Genomic DNA, 17,156 nt, shown 5'->3' on the forward strand with positions numbered 1-17,156 from the left:
TGTAATTTGAACACATTGAAAGAGGTAGAGCCGTCGAACATTGTAGACTTAATTTTTAACGTGTTATGAATAGCTCTCACTGGACCGCCTTTAATTTCCAGTTCCGACATTTTCTTTTCTATGCCCAGAATCTTCTCATCTTGAGCCACAAATTTCTCATTAACAGACAGAATCTTTTTATCAGAGTCTTTAACTTGTACCTCCACGTTTTTTTAATCACTATCGTGATGTTCTCGAGTTTCTCGTTAATTTTTCTAGAATTCTCTTCCAACTCCTCTTTTAAGTTTCTTGAACTTTCTTCAAACATCCTAGAATTCTCTGCCATTAAGTTTTCGGTGATTTTTCTAGAGTTCTCTTCTAACTTTTCCTCTAATTTTCTGGAATTTTCTTGGCTCTTTCTGAACATCTCTTCCAACATTTTACTGGAATTTTCTTCAGCCATTCTACAATTTTCTGCCTTCATTTCCATCATAAGTCTGGATGTTTCTTCGCTCAGTCGACAAGCGTTTTTGTAGTTCGCCCTTGTTGACAGTAGAAGACAACTCCAAATTACTTAGCTCGTTCTTCAAGTCTTCCACTCGTAGATCCTTAAACTTCTTTGTAGGATGATCGTAATCTCACTTCCTGACACCAATTGTTACGGAATTAGGTTTAACTAATCTCCGTGTAGACGTTGTTTTATTCCCCGATACGCTTTGTACCAAATAAAACAGGGTTCGTTTTAGATTACGTTTTACAATGCTTTATTTACTTTATTACACTTATTCAGAACCGACTTTAATTACTAAGCACACAGCTTTACTTTACTTCTTTACTAGTCGATGTTTACACTTCGCGATAAAATTCACAACTGATCACTATCACTATATCCGACATTCGTAGCAGTATTGAAAGGAGTGGGTGTGGTCATCATATCTAAACCAGTGAACAATGGCTATAGTCGCGACGGGGACGGCTATGTGATACCCTACCCCACTACACCTGTTCATAAACTTTTCACTCGAAAATATTTCTTTTAGGGAGATACTAAAGTTTTCACTTATATGGCTTTCATACCAAATGACTTAAGACGAACTGAACCAATATAATTAAAAATTAATTTTATATTTGGGTACTGTAGACATTTACTTTGTAGTGATTGGAAGCTTTGCTGGTCTTCTTAATTAGCATTTTACATTTCTTTAATACACTAAATAGAAGCGGAGATATTTGTCATTAATGTAGAAACATCAAACTTTTAAAATTATGATAGTTTAGTGCCTTTTGCAAAAACTTCGATATTTTACCATGAATGCCACATTTTGTATTAATTTCAAGCTCAGATGGTTTAGATTCACTATCAAGTTCTCTGCTTGGAATATGTTAAACAGAAGCAGAAATATCTGACATGTAAATAAAATTCCATAAATTGGAAATTGGGATATCCCAACGTCACCAGGGGTATGAACCGGTTTCGAAAATTCTCAAAGTTTACCGTGGTAATGTATATTTTATGAATTTCGGAGGAGGTGGGATACAGGCTTTGCTCTTAAATGATGTGATATTTGTCATTATAATTAAAATCACAAAAATTTAAAGTTAGGTTTCGTTAGCGGCTATTGCTATATATTCGTAGTTAGGGACACCTTCCCTTTACATCGTTAGAGAGGTAATATTTTCTACTTTCATTGTCAGGTTCTGCTTTTTGTATCCATTACAGAAGCTGAGATGTTCGCTTTGGAAAAAACGTTGACTTTTTTACCAAAAAAGTTTTTTGCCCATTCCTACCCCTAAATGTTATCCGACCATCGCCAAAATCAATAGGCTTCTTCCCCTCCGGGATCCCCATCAACACCCTAAGTGTTCCTATTTACTTCAATACAATTGGCAGTAAAGCGTTTAATTGAATTGAAAGTCAATCATACTTGTTTTTGCTGTTAATTAACTAATAAACAGTCAAGCTTATTTACTTTTCGTATACCATATTCCAAATTATAGCATGTTCACTCGTTATTACCACTAGTTGAACCTCCTTTAGTTTTGTTCAAGTATTTTTTTATGTTTTTATAAAGGTGAACACAATCCTTTGATATAATTATGTATAAGATTTTTCGGTATCGTATTTTGAAGTCGGTGATATGTGTAAATATTTCTTTGAATGTATAATTTTGTAATAGAAATACAATATTGGGTACACATACAGATCAGCTTTGCTTTAATACAAGCATTATTATAAAACAAAACTTTAATCATAAATTGCGCTCCAATCAATTATTTAATGCGAAATTCAACTACATAGCTGCGTTAGTTTCGCATCCCGTCAATAGTCGATTCATAATTTTTGCATATCTTTTTGCGATCTTTTCATCAGCATTTGAAACCATTTAAAAGAAAGTCGTGAGAGGTAATTTTTTTTTTCATCAGGCCTACTAATGACAATGTCGGACAAACAGCAAATAACTATATCGCACAACGTGTAGTATTTAAATAAAGTTTGACTAAAGTTTTCACCTATCTGGTTTTCATACTGACTGACTTAAGGCAAACTGAACCAATATAATTAATAATTAATTTTATATTTGACTACAGTAGACATCTACTTGGTAGTGATTGAATGCTTTGCTGGTCTTCTTAATTAGCATTTTACATGTCTCTACTACACTAAATAGAAGCAGAGATATTTGTCATTAAAGTAGAAACATCAAAATATTAAAATTTTGATAGTTTACCGCCTTTTGCATTAACTTTGATATTTTACCATAAATGCCACATTTTGTATTAATTTAAAGCTCAGATAATTTAGATTCATTATCAAGCTCTTTCCTTGGAATATGTTAAACAAAAGCAGAAATATCTGATATGTAAATAAAAAACAAAGTAGTACGTACAAAAACAAAATATGTGAACGAAAAACGAAAAGTAATGGATGTTTTTCATTCATAATTTTACAACTGTTTTTGCAGTTGTCTGGACGCCTACGTCACACAGGTAAGTTTTGGGTTTTTGACAATCAATACATGAACTCACCTATCCTGCCATTTGTAAACGCAGGGTAAATACTGCAATATTTGTCATTATAATTAAAATCACAAAAATTGGGTTTCGTTAGCGATTATTGCTATATATTCGTAGTTTGACCAACAGCGACAACTTACTTTACATCGTCAGAAAGGTGATTTTTTCTTATTTCATTGTCGGGTTCTGCTTTTGGTATACCCTTACAGAAGGAAAAAAACGTTTACTTGTTCACCACAAACGTTGTTTGCCCATTCCTATTATTTTTGCTATTAATAAACTAATTAACAGTTAAGCTTATTTACTTTTCGTATACCATAATCCAAATAATGGCATGTTCACTCTTTATTACCACTATCCACTGCTTGAACCTCCTTTAGTTTTGTTCAAGTATTTTTTTATGTTATTATAAGGATAAACACAATATTTTGATATAATTATGTATAAGATTTTTCGGTATCGTATTTTGAAGTCGGTGATATGTGTAAATATTTCTTTGAATGTATAAATCTATATAAATAAAAATAAAATGTCGTTCGTTGGTAATGGCATCAGCTGAGAACGGCAGGACCGATTTCGGTAATTCTATCCGTAAAATGAAAACGCCCACTTTTACGCCCACTTTTACGCCCACTTTTTTAAATTTTTATCATTTCTACAAAAACTACTGAACCGATTTTCCTGAAATTGCCAGGGAATGTACAGGGTGGCCCCCGGTTAAAATAGGCTACAAATTTTGGTTGAATTCGGGAGGGGCGGGAACTTCCCCTATACCCTATTTCTTTAAAAATTCAATATTAATAAAAATCAATTGTCGTTAGTTGGTAATGGCATCAGTTGAGAACGGCTTGGATTTTTATGCAAAGAAAATTGGACAACACCCACTTTTAAGCCCACTTTTTTCCATTTTCCATTTTTATCATTTTTAAAAAACTACTGAACCGATTTTTCTGATATTACCAGGGAATGTTCAGGGATGGCATCCGGTTAAAATAGGCAAAAATTTAGTTAAAATTCAGAAGGGGTGTGGTACTTCCCCTATTTCTTTAAAAATGCTATGTCTATTAAATAAAAATCAAATGTCGTTCGTTGGTAGTGGCATCAGTTGAGAACAGCTGGACCGATATTCGATAATTCTTTCTGTAGAATGTGCGCCATAACCCGACTTGGGTTTTTATGCAAAGAAGATTTGACAACGCCCACTTTTTCAATTTTCAGTTTTTATCATTTCTACAAAAACTACTGAACCGATTTTCCTGAAATTGCCAGGGAATGTACAGGGATGGCCCCGGTTAAAATGGGCTGCAAATTTAGTTGAATTCAGGAGGGGCGGGAACTTCCTCTATAACCTATTTTTTTTTAAATGCTATATCAATCTTTATAAATAAAAATCAATTGTCGTTCCTTGGTAATGGCATCATTTGGGAACGGCTTGGACTTTTATGCAAAGAAAATTTGAATACACACACTTGAACGCCCACTTTTTCAATTTTAAATTTTTATCATTTCTAAAAAAACTACTGAACCGATTTTTCTGAAATTGCCAGGGAATGTACATGGATGGCACACGGTTAAAATAGGCTACAGCTTTAGTTAAAAGTCGGAAGGGGTGGGTACTTCCCCTATACCCTATTTCTTTAAAAATGCTATATCTATATAAATCAAAATCAAATGTCCTTCGTTGGTAATGGCATCAGCTGAGAACGGCTGGAGAGATTTCGATAATTTTCCCGTAGAATGTGCGCCGCAACCCTGCTTGTGTTTTTATGCAAAGAAAATTTTACCACGTCCTCTTCTGCGCCCACTTTTTTAATTTTTATAATTTCTACAAAAACTACTGAACCGATTTTCCTGACATTGCCAGGGAATGTACATGGATGGTACCCGTTTAAAATAGGACAGATATTTTGTTGAATTTCGACAGGGGCGGGTACTTCCCCTATACCCTATTTCTTTAAAAATGCTATGTTTGTATAAATAAAAATCAAATGCCGTTCGTTGGTAATTGAATCATTAGAGAAGGGCTGGACCGATTTCGATAATACTTTCTGTAGAATGTGCGCTATAACCCGCCTTGGGTTTTTATTTGGCCACGCCCTCTTTTACGCCCACATTTTTCAGTTTTTAATTTTTATCATTTCTACGAACACTAATGAACCTATTTTCCTGAAATTGCCAGGAAATGTACAGGGATGGCCCCCGGTTAAAATAGACTAAAAATTTAGTTGAATTTCGGAAGGGGCGGGTACTTCTTCTATACCCTACTTCTTTAAAAATGCTATATCTATTAAATAAAAATCAAATGTCGTTCGTTGGTAGTGGCATCAGTTGAGAACAGCTGGACCGATTTTCTATAATTCTTGCTGTAGAATGTGCGCCATAACCCGACTTGGGTTTTTATGCAAAGAAGATTTGACAACGCCCACTTTTTCAATTTTTAGTTTTTATCATTTCTACAAAAACTACTGAACCGATTTTCCTGAAATTGCCAAGAAATGTACAGGGATGGCCCCCGGTTAAAATAGACTAAAAATTTAGTTGAATTTCGGAAGGGGCGGGGTACTTTTCCTATAGCCCATTTCTTTAAAAATGCTATATCTATATAAATCAAAATCAAATGTCGTTCGTTTGTAATGGCATCAGTTGAGAACGGCTGGACCGATTTCGATAATTCTTTCTATAGAATGTGCGCCATAATCCGGTTTGGGTTTTTATGCAAAAAAATTTCAACAGGTTTACGCCCACTTTTTTTTCAATTTTCAATTTTAATCTTTCCTACAAAAACTGCCAACCTATTTTCCTGAAATTGGCAGGGAATGTACTCCGGTTAAAATAATATACAAATTTTGTTGATGTTTCTTTAAAAATGCTATATGTATATAAATAAAAATCACGAAATCAGCAAGTTTTCATATTTGCAAAAATTACGAATGTTGAGGTTGGGTACCTTTCTCACGCGTTTTTTTAAACGCTATATATAAGTCAAACTTATGATTTGGAGCCAATATACGTACGTTATATCTAGAAAACTGATTACCACTCTTTTCAATACATATTTTTCCAAAACTACTTAACTTAATTTCATGAATTTTTTTAAAAAATATCCAGAAATGTCCCTTGGTCCAAAATGCTATATGTTTGTAATGCTATATGTTTCGTGGGCCTATTGTTTTCTAATCGCTATTTTTGCTAAACTTATGAGTGCATCGGCATGCAAATTGCGATGATTGTTCCCCGGTCCAGAATAACTATATGTTTACAAATTTCCTTAAATGGTGAGGTTCAGCGGTCCATCGCACGATAAACTAAAACATATAAGTCTCAATAAGCGGGACAATTAAACTTAAATTTTTTTAAACTTTTATAATTAGATTGCTTAATTGTAAAGACATGGGACTTGGACGATAATAAATCCTAAGTAGCATCAACGGGCACAAAAATTGACAAAGTCCATAATAATACGTTTATATATAACCAGAGTTAACAAACCCATTTCAAATATTTTCATCATTATTTGAAACCATTTAAAAGAAAGTCGTGAAACGTCTAAATTTTTATCAGGCCTACTAATGAAAAAGTCGAACAAACAACAAGTAAATATATGGAACAACGTGTAGTGCTTTCTGTGTACAATAGGGATATTCTACACCTCCAATGTATAAGCCTTAACGCGATGGAAGTGCTTAGTATTTTCGTAAACGAAAGGACATATTTACTTCAAAACAGTTCGTGGTGGAGGGTATAAAAGTATCTGCCCTTCCGAACTTCATTTTTACTGTTATTTAAATAATTTATCATATCAAAAAAATTAAAAGTGTTCATTCACAAAAACCTAAGTGGGGCCATGACGAATATTTTTATTTCAATTCATCAACAAATATTTTGCATTTTGCACCAAGGGACATTCCTGAGCATTTTCTGAAAAATTCATAAAATAAAGTTCAGTAGTATTGAAAGGAGTGGGCATCCGCTTTCGAGGTAGAACATATTTATACCAGTGAGCAATGACTATAGTCGGGACGGGACCCGCTATGTGATACCCTACCCTACTACACCTGTTCATAAGCTTTTCACTCGTTAATACTTCTGTTAGGGAGATACTAAACTTCTCACCTATCTGGCTTTCATACCAAATGACTTAAGGCGAACTGAACCAATATAATTAATTATCAATTTCTTATTTGACTCTTGTAGACATCTACTTGGTAGTGATTGAAAGCTTTGCTGGTCTTCTTAATTAGCATTTTAGATGTCTTTAATACACTAAATAGAAGCAGAGATATTTGTCATTAAAGTAGAAATATTAAAATATTATAATTATGATAGTTTAGCGCCTTTTGCTATAACTTCGATATTTTACCATAAATTCCACATTTTGTATTAATTTAAAGCTCAGATAGTTTAGACATGTAAATATATATATATATATATATATATATATAGAAACTAGAACTAGATAAAAATAAAATGTCGTTCTTTGGTAATGGCATCAGTTGAGAGCAGCTGGACCGACTTCGATAACTCTTTCCAAAAAAAAAACTACTGTATTGATATTCCTGAAATTGCCAGGGAATGTACAGAGATGCCCCCGGTTAAAATAGGCTACAAATTTTGTTGAATACCCTATTTCTTTAAAAATGCTATATCAATCGATATAAATAAAAAACAAATGTCGTTCGTTGGTAATGGCATCAGTTGAGAACGGCTGTAATGCGCCTATTTCACCTTGTACATTAAAAAAATTGTATGTGAAAATCTTATTTTTTTTGCAAACTATTATCCTGTTCAGCAATAAAATTTTAAAAACAAAAAACGTCAAAGCTGCTCTCTTTAAAAACGCTAGGTGGTTAAAGATTGAAAAACGCCATAAGTATCTATCGCAATTAGTTCCGTTTAATCAATACGAACTTGCCTGTACAGTTCTTAGTTGTTTATATAATTTTGAGAATTCCTCCTCCCACAATTGAGTCTAAAGAGAACGGAAACTTCCTTTATCTTTTGTCACTCAACGTGATCACTTCTAAAAATCAAAAAAAATAAATCTAAATCCCTATATCATCAGTCTAAAAAGCTTAAAGTTACATCAAATTTATTCTTATATTAATTAATCAAGAAATAGTATATCAGGTACGTTAGTACAATCTATATATATAAAAAAAGATGATGTTAGTTACTACGCTTATAACTCAAGAACGGCTGAACAGATTTTGACAATTCGCACCAATTCGGAATGGTCTCATGGCAGAAAAGGATAAAACCTAAAAAAATTGCGAAAATTTGCGAAAAATTTGCAAAAATATTTTTTACATCTTTGTGTTTATTTCAGCTTTAGTCCATATTTTGTTGTATTCAAGTATTTGAATAACAACAAAATGTTTTACAGTGGATATGAAATTGATTAGTTGCGGGCGGAGGGTAGGGAATACTATAGTTTCAGTTGTCACCAAACAACTTCATCAGTTCCCTTTCCCGCCGACTCTGTATCGATAAACAGGTCAATAAGCCCATCCAGCAAATTAAACAAAATGAGAAATTTGCTATATGGCCCTAAAACTGATTACCCTACAATTTGAGTCGAACTAAAGAATTTTATATCCACCACTGTTTTTATGTCGTCTTTGCTTTGCAAAGAATACGAACATAGGAGTGTTGCTTCAATAAGCGGGGGTAAAGCAACGAGAAAGTTGTTGTTTTTGCATTACGCATTGATCAACAAGGCCGTGCTGATGCCTATTATTGTTGTTGGCGTTTTTTATTGTTGGACTGCAGAATTTTTCATCTTTGTGTTTATTTCAGCTTTAGTCCATATTTTGTTGTATTCAAGTATTTGAATAACAACAAAATGTTTTACAGTGGATATGAAATTGATTAGTTGCGGGCGGAGGGTAGGGAATACTATAGTTTCAGTTGTCACCAAACAACTTCATCAGTTCCCTTTTCCGCCGACTCTGTATCGATAAACAGGTCAATAAGCCCATCCAGCAAATTAAACAAAATGAGAAATTTGCTATATGGCCCTAAAACTGATTACCCTACCATTTGAGTCGAACTAAAGAATTTTATATCCACCACTGTTTTTATGTCGTCTTTGCTTTGCAAAGAATACGAACATAGGAGTGTTGCTTCAATAAGCGGGGGTAGAACAACGAGAAAGTTGTTGTTTTTGCATTACGCATTGATCAACAAGGCCGTGCTGATGCCTATTATTGTTGTTGGCGTTTTTTATTGTTGGACTGCAGAATTTTACATCTTTGTGTTTATTTCAGCTTTAGTCCATATTTTGTTGTATTCAAGTATTTGAATAACAACAAAATGTTTTACAGTGGATATGAAATTGAATAGTTGCGGGCGGAGGGTAGGGTATACTATAGTTTCAGTTGTCACCAAACAACTTCATCAGTTCAATTTTCCGCCGACTCTGTATCGATAAACAGGTCAATAAGCCCATCCAGCAAATTAAACAAAATGACAAATTTGCTATATGGCCCTAAAACTGATAACCCTACAATTTGAGTCGAACTAAAGAATTTTATATCCACCACTGTTTTTATGTCGTCTTTGCTTTGCAAAGAATACGAACATAGGAGTGTTGCTTCAATAAGCGGGGGTAAAACAACGAGAAAGTTTCATATCCACTGTAAAACATTTTGTTGTTATACAAATACTTGAATACAACAAAATATGGACTAAAGCTGAAATAAACACAAAGATGTAAAATTCTGCAGTCCAACAAAAAAAAAACGCCAACAACATATTTTTTCATGAAAATTAATTTTTCCACAAATTTCTATAGAGATTCGCTTGACACTTATTTGGACAGTTTTTTGTACGCCTCTGTTTTGTCAATTTTTGAAAGTTGTATAGAATTTTTTATTCACAATCAAATCGATTTTCATTTATTTTCAAGCGCCTTTTTAGGAAATTTACAGCGAAAATGGTTAAAAGGAGAGGGCTTAGTTTAGAGTTTGTAAAGATTAGTGGTGGTTTCGGTCAGATGCCAATTGAAAAGATGAAGCTGATAACGCCGAAAGTGGTTTCCACAGTTTTGAGGAAAAAAGTACAAATCCACAAAATTGGTGGGTGATTTAAAAAATCAAGAGCTTCGAGGTAATTTCATTGGAAGAGAGGTTGTGGCATATATGTATACTTTTAAACTGTAAGTAAAAAGATCAACTTCCGACTTATGCGGTATAAAATTTACGCTGTACCAGATATATATTGATACTGTTCAGATCCTGTCATGATACTAAAAAATTATATCCGCACTGAAAAGGTATATGAATTCAATCAGTTTAGTTCACGCAGAGCTGGAAGGCAATTACAAATTACCAAATACATACATATGTACACTGGTACTGTTGATACACTGTATGTATGTACATCGAAAAAGGATGATATTCAAAATTGGAAAGAAAAAAACAAGAAATCGGAGGTACTGGAGATTTCTTGGGTCGAATTATCTGACAAATATTCTTTATCGGGCGACATAAGTAGATATAAGTAAACGTCGATTAGTTTGTGATATTAATTTGACGTCGAAATTAAATATAGGGTGACCAAGTAATCGACAACAGTCACGTGTTAGTGTGACAAGACTTCAAGCATCCGAAACACACAGAGAACGGCAACTAATAGAATAGCTCTGCTAACAAGGATCAATGTACCAAGAACTGGATAGTACAGTCTCAGTCAAAATTCAATTACCGCATTTGTCCGTTTTACCAGAGCCATTGCATCTAATTCCGAACTTGCAATGCAAGCAGAATTCGGGAGATCACGTTAAACAGAGAAGTCAGAAAAAAAGCTGACGAAGGTGGTTACCTGATAACGATCGGATCTTTCTGCTCAAAATAGGTTAATTGATTAAAACGCAAATTTAAATAAGCACCATATTCAGCATTAAATTCAAATTCCTACGATCGCATTCCTTCCTACGAATTCAATTACTTGAGTGAAATATCGTGTTCGGTGGAGAAAACAAAAATTGTAGAAAACCATCGATTATGAAACGAATAGGGGCGTTATGATATTATTTTGCTTCAACTTTGCTACCGAATCGCAAAATGCGTTATTTGCTTAAAAAATATATCTTTGTCCCGATTCACAGTTGCTAATTTTCTCGCAGCTATTGTTTATAGGAGAGAGAGAGAGTCGAAGAAAACAGAAACACTTTGCCTCTCAGTACCTTCTCTCTTCGTCAAACTGACAATTGGTGAAAATACAATTATCTAATGTGCTTCAAAGATCATCCTAAACAGTTCAAAACAAAGAAATATTTGCCACTGAACAAAGTGATAGCAATAACAGTATTATAGGTTTGAATCAAAGCCATCAAGTTCTGTACCTAACAAACTGCGAGACGAAGTTCGCCGGGTCTCCTAGTAAAATATAAAAAGCTAATTTTATAGTGAATTTTTCGTAAAATAATTTCTACAGGCGAAGCCAACTCGAAAAAAATTCGCATATTAATAATTGTGTTCAAAAATTGTGGCTAAACATTTTGGTGCAGTAAAAGAAGAAGCAAAACGTTTTCTGCAATAACACCTCCATACGTAAACAGCCACAGAGGCTTTACCTGAAGCATCACTATTCATGCCATGTGTCGCCAAATGCTTTCGCCATACTTATAGCCAGAGACACTGTGTTTTGTGTTTGGAGACCCTAAACAGCTTATACGTTTTCAAAAATTAAATTTTTGCAACTCTGAAGGAAGTATTTTTATTGCCAAATTTGCATGAAAACTGCCGTGTCAAAATTATACATTGGGAAACTGTGTGGAAGTTTATGTACCCAAATTTACCTGTCCCATTTGTTACTCGTATGACAAAAGTGCTATATATATACAGGATTTAGTAACATTCCTAAATATACATAATATACAGAATTGTTGTCTTCGTACACCATAGAAGCCATACCAACATCATTATTTTTTTCTGTGAAGATAACAGTCAACAAAGCATACTCTGGTGAACCTAAATTACACGTATGCATATGTTCCTGAACTCCCAATAACAAATTTATCTAATAAAACTTAAGAAATGCATCGTTTGGAATCATCCTAAACTTCTGACATATTAGAATTAAGAACATAAACTCTCTGCAAGATTATTATAAGTATTCAATTCCAGTACCGTCCAGCGAATGCAGAAGGCCTTCTTCATAAAGCGAAACATTGGTAAGTCCTAATAAATTCGTTTGTCCATCCATACTAATAATCTTGCACAGATTACTGACTTCTTCCGTATAAAAAAATAAATAACTTCCTAATCTCCGGTAAAAAAATACATAACTTCATATTCTTCCGTATACAAAATCCGTTCTTCCATATGCAAAAACAAGAAGTACACATTACTCCAAATTCTTTCGTATACGAGAACAAATAGTACATTGCCTCATATTCATTCATTACTTTGATCTGTTAATGTTGTATTCGTTGTAATTCTCATGATTACTCTTTAAAGCATTCATTCATAATCATCACCAGCAAGTCAATTTGTTCTTATTTTCTTCTGCTTTATGATCTTCACTGATCCAAAGCACAAAAGCAAAAATATGAATGCAGTATAAAAGTGCAAACAAATTACTCCCCCATATGGTTACCCTGAATGAATGAGAAAAGAAATCTTAAAATATTACCAAAACATCCCAGCAAAATGTTTGTGGCCAAAGAAGTAGTTGAATCATGAGTGCAAGTGATTTCGGACTACATCTTTTTACGTGAAAAAGTCATGATATTTACAAAGGCATGGCGCAGTAAGGATACCGTCTAATTTGCTTTTATTATACGTTTTCTTTTACTATCGGATGTATTTGAAAATGAAAAATAAACCAATTTGGAGGCATTAAAAATATAAAAAAAATATATAATATTCATTAAAAGTTAATGCCAAGAAACTCCTCCTTAAGCTGAAAACACATACAACGTTTGACTAAAGTTTTGTGTTGGACGTCGAGAAAAAAACAACAACAGGGCGACGCCGATACCAAATTCCAGCGTTTATATGTTTGTCGGCATATATTTCAAATGAATTTGATTTTTTCGGCATCATGCCCAACAGTGTAAAAACGGCCATAACGACACAGAACTTTACCCAAACGTTGTATATGTTTTCAGCTTTAAAATTTTATCATCACATTTAACTTTAAGTTAACCGTAACGCTATAAATATGTTCGGTAAATCCAAGCTATAACAAAAGAAGACTTATAATAATGGGGGTTCATGAAATTGAAATATATGGTATGTTCCTGAACTGCAAGAATCTAATAATTTTTACTATTATTTCCGATCTTTTTAGATACAAACTTTTTGCTGAGTAATTAAAATAACATAAAATAAATTGTTTCTTATTTTCCGAAGAATTTAATTTGCAAAAAGCTATTATAAATGTAAACATTGTTAAAATGTGGAAAATTTATAAAATGGATTCAAATCGGACATTGTCAAAATGTGAAGAACGGAATGCATTTTTCATGACTGCTTCTAAAAAAGCTATTCAATCACTACTTCACATAGAATAACTTCAAACAAATTTTGTTGGGATATTAATAAATCAGAACTTGTAATATTAAACCATTATGAGCGTTTAAAATTGTTAATATCTACTACATGAAATGCCCCGTAACCTTAAGTACATGAACTGTTAGCTTTTAGGTATAAATATAAGTATTAAACTAACATCATATTCAACTATTTCTTATGATTCTATAATGTCCTGAATTGATTTTTAAAAATATTAAAATGAGTTAGTAAAGTAAAATAATGTTTTCTTCCTCGGGGATTGAATAAGAAGGGCATAACTGATTAAATGTTGGGGGTTTATCTACAACATAATTACCTTTAAAACAATGGTTGGTTGGAGAGTTCCATATCATTCGATTTTAATTATATTTTAGTATTTTTTTCTGCTGTACCTATGTCATCATAGTTCTTTCAAAATTTTAAGTGACACGTAGGGAGTCTATGACAATTATAGTAATGTAAAATGATGTGATTGATTGAGGACAAGAACCCAACGCCGACTTTCAGCTAGCAAATCAAAGGCTCCCGCAACTCTAGAGTCAATCATAATCAATGTTGCCTCGTAATTACCAAGAAAAATATGCAACCGATTTCCATTATGGTCTCGAACATTACATAATATGGCGCCTAACGTGGTGCGATAAAGATGACAATAATTTTTGAAGCTCCAAATTTTCTTTAACGTCTAGCATATTTTCAATTTTTATACTTTTGGATTTTGAAAAGCTTTTCATTGATACTTTGATAATTATACCTGGACCTTAGGACATGGTTTCATAGCCAAGTTACTAACCGATATTAATTTGAAAAGGCTTCCATAAAGAGGTGTTACAATTTCCAAAAATTCAAAATTTCTCTTTCACTCTGCTTAAATATGTTTCTTTGGTATGTAATGCTTAGGCATCAGCACCTGTAGATCACAATGGATTTCATAGTTTGTAGTTCTTTAACAGACTACTGACCGGTGATAAACAGTTGTTATATTATAGTCAAAATAGCTGGTTTGTATAATACACAAGAAATATATGCCCATTATAATTTTCAATCAATAGCCCTGTTGAATATTTTAAGTCGCAATGAATATGTAATTAGTTCTGCCCTATTATTCTTATCTACTGAAAAAAACATATCTTTAATCTTGTTTTTAACAATAACTTTTCAAATCAAAAGTTTAATATACTCCCTGCGTTATACACCTTAACATTAATATGTCGTTAGAAAGATCACTGTAGTTCGCAATCCATAGCACAGGCCGCATCTGCTGAGCCTGATCAGTCGCAGTGTTCTTTACGTCAGAGGAACAAGAATGTTTAATGTTTAAGGAGTGCTTGCATGTATTCCCTAATACATTTAACGAGTCTCATTTAGAATCTGACACTACATGCCCAGTTCGCAAACATGCTTGCCAATTGACCGATTTGAAGAAATTTGAGATTGCACCCAAAATTGCTCCAGTAGTCCACAAACCAATTATAAATAAAAACAGAGGGCGTAGTGCAAAATCAAACCATCAGAAACATTACAATACACGTAGCAATACTCATAATAATTTCCAATAAAGTTTTTACGTTAGCTCACAATTATGCTATCCCTCTACTCCTGACAGGAGTGTTAATATTCCACATTACGCTAGATTCCCAGTTAAGCCGCATGTTGGACAGAATATCTGCTTCGTCACAGAGGGATAATTCTGCCCCAATTCAAAATAACCCTTACAATTCATTTCAGTCAAATGAGAACGACAGACCTAGAGAAGTGGTACCTTCAAATAATATTTTAAATTCCAACAGTTCTTTATCTGCAGATAAGCAGAACTCAATTATTCTGAATTGGGATGTGAAATTTGACGGATCCTCTTCTGGATTGAGCGTTGAAGAATTTTTATATCGCATGAGATCACTCATTAATGGCAATTTTAATAATGATTTTTCCATAAATTGTAAAAATTTGCATATCCTCCTAACCGGACTCGTGACTGGTTTTAGAGGTATCACAAGCAGGTTCCTTCGATAACATGGCCTGAATTTTGTGATGCCATAAGAAGCCAATATAAGGAGGTAAAATCTGCTTATGATATTCGAGAAGGGATTCGCAGTCGCAAGCAGATGCCTAACGAAAGTTTCGATGTATTTTCGATGCCATATCCTCACTTATAGATCGTCTACCTTCTCCCATGTCGGAAACCGAGTTAATGGAAATTATTCAACGCAACTTAAGGCCCGCTATAAGACAAGATTTATTATATGTTACTGTATGATCATTGTTCGAGTTACGTAGATTAGTGCAAAAACGAGAAAATTTTCAGAACAATTAGCACGTTCGCAAAAATTTACCGGTACGGACAATAAGCACTAACTTTGTGGCTCGTAAACGCATATCAGAGGTTGGCGAAGAACACCAAACTGAAAGTAATTCTGAATTGGATGAAAATTTTGTTGATGCGTTGCAAAAAACCGAACAAAATCAGAAATGTTGGAATTGTGATGTTATCGGCCATCATTGGCAGGATTGTGTCCAACAACGTTCCATTTTCTGTTATGGCTGCGGAGCCAAGAATATTTATAAACCGAACTGTGTAAGATGCAACGCTAAAAAGCAAAATTTTCCCAAAAATTTTCCTACAGTAGGTCCCCCATACCTACTAAATCAGAAATGAGTTCTGCTTCAGAAACTGAAAATAAACATTTAACCATTAATAAAACAGAGCAGAACTCCGAATCCATATTAATTACCAAGCTACCTGAATATACCACAAATGAAAATGACAAAAACACCCCATAATGATTTTAAAAAGAACTGCAGTTTACAACCTAAGTTGCCTTATCATCAACGTTGGGAACTTTACATAAAAAGGCGTAATGAAATTTTCGATGTTTCGGCAATGTCTTTTTTCCACAAAGAAAGCCAAAAAGGTCAACGTGAAGAATGAGGAAATATTATCATTTAAAGAGAGCATGTAAGAAATTTCTGGTTTCAACTTAGTGTCGGATGTTCCAGACAAACGTTTCTATGCCAAAGTGCAGTTTTTAGATATTACAGAATACGGCCTTCTGGACACAGGGGCCAACATAAGCTGCATTGGTAGCGATTTCGCTCTCATAGACATACTACAGTTTTTGTATATGCAAGTCTTTCCTTAAAACTGCCGATGGGCAAAAACAAAAAGTCGAAGGATGGATTGATGTAGAGGTTTCATTTAGGGGTAACATTCAACCACTAAAACATTTTTCATTATCCCTTCTATATCCCAAAAGCTAATTCTCGGATTAGACTTTTGGAGACTTTTTAACCTCATTCCAAAAATTTTGGATTCAGTCGACTTATTAGCCACTGATAACACTACGAATGTGACCCTTTCGGAATTAGATTCTGAAGATTGCAAGATAGCGCAGAACCTTGAGCAATCAAATGATTTTTTCCGCTTACATCCCAACAAAGCAATCAGCTTAAAGCTGTGATTGATGTGTTTCCAGATTTTCATACCCAGTGCCTTGGAAGGACAAAACTGATAACCCATGCTATTGATGTTAGCGATGGCGCACCAATAAAGCAAATGTTTTATCCGGTGTCCGGTGATTGATCGCATGCTGGAACTTGGAGTTATTGAACCCCCAAAATCCGCATGGAGCTCTCCAATGAGGC

Source organism: Musca autumnalis, unplaced genomic scaffold (assembly GCF_047663935.1).
Source record: "Musca autumnalis isolate F117 unplaced genomic scaffold, ASM4766393v1 scaffold_34, whole genome shotgun sequence".
Taxonomy (NCBI): domain Eukaryota; kingdom Metazoa; phylum Arthropoda; class Insecta; order Diptera; family Muscidae; genus Musca; species Musca autumnalis.